We start from the raw sequence: 6,586 nt of genomic DNA, 5'->3' as shown, positions 1-6,586 counted from the left end.
GGGAATCCAGGAATATGTTAGCTTACCTGGCAAAAAGGACTTTTCGATATAATTAAGGTTATGGACCTTAAAATAAGATTATCCTATACAGTATTATCCATGTTGGTCCAACTAATCACATTAGCCCTTAAATACAAAATTTCTCTAGCTGGAGGCAGAGCAGATCCACAGAAGAGTAGCTCAGGGATATTGCAAGCATGAGGGAGATATGAATTATGGTTTTGGAATGCAGGGGCCCATATTCTAGGACCACAGAGACACCTCTAGGAGCTAAGGAAGGACCTAGCTGACAGCCATTGAGGTAACTAGAAACTCAGTTCTACAACTACAAAGAGCTGGATTCTGCACTCAGCCTGCAGGAACTCAGGAGCACTTCCTTCTCAGAGCCTGTGATAAGAGCCCTGGTCATCAACACCTTGATGCCAGCCTTGTGAAACCTGGAGCAGTGAATCCAATCAAGCCAACATGGACTTCTGACCTACCAAATTGTAAGATGATATGTGTGCTATCTTAAGGGGATAACCCTATGGTAATTTGTTTAGGCAGCTAATAATAATAATAATAATCCACAGAGAGACTAAACAGAGCTGAGCCAAGTTCTCAGGCTGTGCTCCTGCAAAGCTAAGTGCAGCAGCTATATTAGAGGTGAAAAGTGAGGCTGCGTGGTAGGAAGAGGTGTCTAATGTTAGGACTTCCCCAGTGGCTTAGCAATAAAGAATCTGCCTGGCAATGCAGGAGAGGAAGGTTCAATCCGGGGTTGGGAAGATCCCCTGGAGGAGGGAATGGCTACCTACTCCGTATTCTTGCCTGAAGCATCCCATGGACAGAGGAGCCCGGCGGGCTAAAATACATGGGGTCACAAGAATCAGACATGACTGAGTATACATGCATTCAATGCACCATTAAAGGACAACATCTGGGGAAAAGAAATAGGGCCACTTATCTGTGGATGAGTTAAAAGGATTGGAGACATGACTGTGGATAGGAGAGAGGAAGTGATATTCCCAGATATTGCACCTAGAATGATTAAGAGATAAGGAGGAAGCTAGCAGTTTAAAAAGGCATCTGACAAGAAGCCTTTAGCTCAGTCATTTGTAATTGTCTCTAAAATGCTTCAGAATATCCAAAAGTATTCATAAATCAGTATGATACATAAACCACGGAGAGTTTTTAGCTGAAATAGAGGTATGTAAAAAACAAAAACCATTAGTAGTCTACCAATAATTTCTCTGGTGAAACTGTCTCTGCATAAAAATAATTAGAAAAGTGTTTTCCCCATTCTCAGCATCAAGATGAAAGGCTTGAGATCTGTGTTAGAAAATGGACAGCCATCCTTCTTGAGGAGGTCAGAGCACTTCCCCTGTCCAAGCTTCTACATTATTTCAAAGAGTGACGCTGCTAGAACATAGGCCAGACCTGTAGCACTGCTTTCAAGAAAGAGAAGGGGTACTGGAGTACTGTCGAAGCCTGGTGCTCTCCTAATGAATTCATGAAAACTTGTATCACAACATAGGACCAGGTATTTGGAGGTGCAGCTGGGTGTGGATTACAGGAAGAATCCCCATAATATAGCAAACAGGAGCATTGACATGCTTCTGCACTTTTTTGTTTTATTAAGTATACTGGGGCTTCCCTGTTGGCTCAGTGGTGAAAAACCCACCTGCCAATGCAGGAGATACAGTTTCAATCCCTAGGTCATGAAGATCCCCTGGAGAAGGAGATGGCAACCTGCTCCAGTATTCTTGCCTGGGAATGCCATGGATAGAGAAGCCTGGTGGGCTACTGTTTCTGGGCTCACAAAAGAGTCCGACACATCTTAGCAACAACAGCAAAAGATATATTGATATGAGAATGAGACTAATCAGACTGATTCTTAGAAAAGACCCTCTAGGATATATGATGGAGAAATAGACCAGAAATTACAGACCTAAGAAAGATACTTAAGAGGCATAAAATTGATGGGAAGAGTGGACAATAAATATTGTGTACCCTATCTGCTGGGAAGTACTGGAAGTAGAGTGTTTTCTCCATAATTAAAATTTAGTGAATAGCAAACAAAAAATAAAAAGCACCTTGGATTATGCTTTTAAAAATGCCATAGGACAAGGATGCAAAAACATCATTTTCTAGATTAATAGGTTGTTGCAAAACAAAAACTTTGAAAAGTTAGTTGATATCATGAGTAGGAAACAGGAGACAGATACTGTGGTACTTCAGTGGAAAACCATGAGAAGAAAATATACTAAACAGGAAAAGTAAAAATCTAAATTAAAATGGAAGTTGAGCAAGGTAAGCAAGGACTGGTCCCTGAGGCTCAGGCATGCATGCACACATGTGAACATGTGAAGAACAGATTGAGTCTGTAGGGAAAAAAGTCACTCAGGAATCCAAGCCAGAAACTTGAAAATCTCTTCAAAAATAAATGGAGAAAAAAAGAAAAAATATTGACATTATTTTCTGTGGTAAATAAAAATATAAAAATTTAAAGAAAATTTAATCTAAGAACCATAGGCGATTCTCTGGATCCAAAAAAAAAAAAAAAAAACCACTTTGGAAAGAAGTGATAAAGACATCTTGAAGAAACTAAACTGAGCTGAAAGTAATTGTAGTAGATAGACAAAATAAATAAAAATACACGTGCATATTTGATAATGTATTTTAGCTATAATTAGTTTTTGCTTTGTTTTCTTAAAGGCTGAGGAGAAAGAAAAAACCTGTTTGGTCTCAGACTTATCCTTAACAGCACTGAATACCAGGAAGCAGTGGTGCCAGTTCGACCTAACTTTTGAAAAAAAGAGAAATCTCCAAAATGTATATCCAGTTGAGTTGACACTGGTATTTGAAGGCCTTAGAGAGACATTTGTATATATGTAAAAGTTCAACAAATATACCACTTATTAAGGCTTTTCATTAGGGATGCTTCATGAAATATATCAATAAAACTTCAGTCAAAAAAAATTAAGGAGGGAAGAATGATACAGTAATGAACTGTTGAATTTTAAAGAGAGTAATATTAAATGTAAAAATAGTTGAAAATATTCCAAATACTTGATGGACAGAAAATAAAACATATAAAAATAGTACTTTTTTTTAACTTCAGTTAAAATACCTTCTTAATAAAACCACAAACTATATCAACACAGAGGGTGAGTTAGAAGAGTCTAAGATTGTTAAATTCCTCAATTTAAAGAGAAAAAAAAGACATTTTTAAATTCTATATTTAATTAGCTAGAGTATTTCTTAAGTTTAAAGAGTATACCAGTAGAACAAATTATAAATATAAAATTTTCAAAGGAGAAAAATAAAACCAATCAATAGAGTTTCCATAGAATAAGCAAGAAATTGAATATAAAAGAATAACTAAATCAAAGTGAAAGAAAGACATAAAACCAAATGTTTTAATGTTATAATGTTATATTTTCAAAGCAAGATAGAAAAATTAAATTTAAGCATGATTTAAAGCAAATTAATAAAACCCTCTTAAAACATAACTGGTTCTCTCAAGTTTTTAAAATTTCTAATAATTTCTATTTCTTCTTTACATTTATTTTCTGTTTCTTAAAAGGACTATTTTTTTTTTTTTTACAATAAAATAGGCAATACAGGTAATGACAAAATAGTGAAAGATGAATATTGGCTTTCAGTAAGGTCACTTTGGATAGAAGAAAATAAGAAAATAAGGAGAGATATGATGATTTTATTTTAAATAATAAGAAATCAGGAATTAGTTACCATTGTGGATAAGTGTAATGATTTTTGTAATTACAAGCCAGGAAGATAAACATGATTAAAATTTAGGTAACAGAGAAGAGAAATGCCATCTTTAGAATTAATTGGACATCAAAGCCAGTATGTGAGAATATCTGAGTGAATGTGGGTATACATATATGTTTACATGTTGTTTTTATGTGTTTATATAGATTTCCACAAACATATCATTGACTCTTATAGACTGTGGGGACGGAGGTTACTCCTGTTTGAAATCTCACTGTCCAGTTATTTCCTACCTAACTTTTGACATTATTCATTGAGAAATGAATGTATCAAATCAATCAAGTCATTCTAAAGTTAGACTCTGTGTATTGTTTTTTAAGTATCTCCATAAAAAACCTTATCTCAAACTTCTAAATTTTATTCTAAACTATATATTCACAGCTTATTCTGTGTAGAAAAATCATTTCTCACTTATTAATGCGTATATTACTCTCCTAAATAAGATGCATTTGGTTTTCACAATTGACATTACACTTTGAAAACCTAGAACAGTTATGTTATTTGTTCTCCAAACCACTACAGTATAAATAAGCTAGAAATCACCTTCTATCAGGAGGTTCATAATTTATGTATTAAAACTGCAAAAGAAACTACAGCTGAAAAATTAACTTGGAATGAATAAATGACTAAATATCAGAATTGCATTTCTTAAGTTCACTGATATAAAAACCCTGTGCTAAAGGGGCAGACTATCCATCAGAGAGAATGAACACATTCTAAGCATAGAATTTATCAAATAGACCATCTTTAGAAACAATTTTTCTTTTGGTTTTTGATCACTTTGGCTACAAAAAATGATGGGACTCACTAGAAACTATTTTTTTCAGAATAAATTGTAGCCAGTTAAGTGCAATATCTATAAGAGAAAAGTTAAACCAGAGAACTTATTTCATTTATTTTTCTTTTCCTAGACTAGATACATGCATCTTATGGCATGAAGTATATGTCCCTGGGCCTTTTGATATTAGCCTTTCGATATGGGTCTTTTTGATTAAAAAAAAAAAAAAACTACATGTTTTTCAGAATAAAACTGCTTCTGCATATTTTCAATTATCTTTATCTTTGCTAGAGAGGTTAATTTTCTGGATATACTAAGTTAGCAGTAGATTTAGTAACAGTGTTGAAAATAAACCATTTTTTGTCTCTTTCTATTGTTGGTTTTCTCATATTCAGAATACACGGAAAAATATTTTTTGTGCTCTGTTAGTCAGTAGTCATCTCACAAAGAAGTGCTTGAGTCTCTTCTTTTCTTACAAGTCACAATTCAAGAAAATCTATCTGAATAATGACTCTAAACTACATTAAATCTTTTAACATTGAGAGAGCCATTGTTAAATAAACTAATGATAATTAGAATGGGGCATAAGTTGAAGAAATTGGTTAGCTATATTTTGCTCACTCTGCAGTATTTTAATTATCTAATATTTTAATCTATTAAATAAAACTACGTGAAAAATTTGAAACTGTAAATAGTAGTATTCATAGAGAGGAAGAAGATTTTCTGTCTGTTTGAAGATATGAAGATAGGGGAGGATAAAGAAAAGTTAGCAATATATATATTTTTTATATTTCCTTCATCACATTTACCAGTTTTCCCTATTAGGGATTTGGAAACTGTGGCATTTTGCATATTATAGTTCATTTATAATAGCCATAACATACATTGAGTGTTGAACTTCTTCATATATCATCATAAAAATGGAAAGAAATATTCCTAGATGAAAAGTGCAAGCTGGTCTCAATCTCAAGATACAACAAAATAAGCATATAATCAAAACAAACCAAAATAACACATAATCATCAATGACATCAAAAAGGCCACAAATAAAACATATTTACATAAATGAAGATGGCCCAGTTTATGCAAAATCATACAAGTTTCTAAATGAACTTTTTTCCCTTAGTAATGAGTTTTAAAACTACATACATAGGCACTTTCTTAATAACAAATTTCTGTAACTATAACTCATGCATCATTGACATTAAAGAATTAAAGTCAAAACTTGGTAATGCTATGATTTTGATGATGAGGGGCCTTATTTTTTTTTTGACTCAGTTGACCAAGTCATTTAATAGTGGAAGGAAAAACAGAGTCCTAGATTGGCAGTTTTTAACAAGAGCAATATTGTTACCCAGAAGACATTTGGCTTTGTCTGCAGACATTTTGATTGCTTCAAATTTGGGTGGTGCTAGTAGTGACGACTGTATAGGAGACAGAGATACTGGTAAGTATCTTACTCCATAAAGGACAACAAAGGACTATTTGGCTCAAAATGTCAAAGGATTGAAAATCTCTGCTTTGGATGGGAAGACTAATTTACCAGGAAGTATTCATTTTTAGACAAACTGTCCCATTGACACTTAAAGGGATATTTCAGGAAGTATTTTGTTACTGTAGAGAATTGTAGCCCTGACTTTCTAGCATCCAGGAGCCAGACATCCTGGAATGTGAAGTCAAGTGGGCCTTAGGAAGCATCACTATGAACAAAGCTAGTGGAAGTGATGGAATTCCAGTTGAGCTATTTCAAATCCTAAAAGATGATGCTGTGAAAGTGCTGCACTCAACATGCCAGCAAATGTGGGAAACTCAGCACTGGCCACAGGTCTGGAAAAGGTCAGTTTTCATTCCAATCCCAAAGAAAGGCAATGCCAAAGAATGCTCAAACTACTGCACAATTGCACTCATCTCACACGCTAACAAAGGAGTGCTCAAAATTCTCCCAGCCAGGCTTCAACAGTACCTGAAACATGAATTTCCAAATGTTCAAGCTGGATTTAGGAAAGGCAGAGGAACCAGAGATCCAATTGCCAA

The sequence above is a fragment of the Budorcas taxicolor genome, chromosome 2 (genome assembly GCF_023091745.1).
Source record: "Budorcas taxicolor isolate Tak-1 chromosome 2, Takin1.1, whole genome shotgun sequence".
NCBI classification, from domain to species: Eukaryota; Metazoa; Chordata; class Mammalia; order Artiodactyla; family Bovidae; genus Budorcas; species Budorcas taxicolor.
This window is presented reverse-complemented; position numbering follows the sequence as displayed.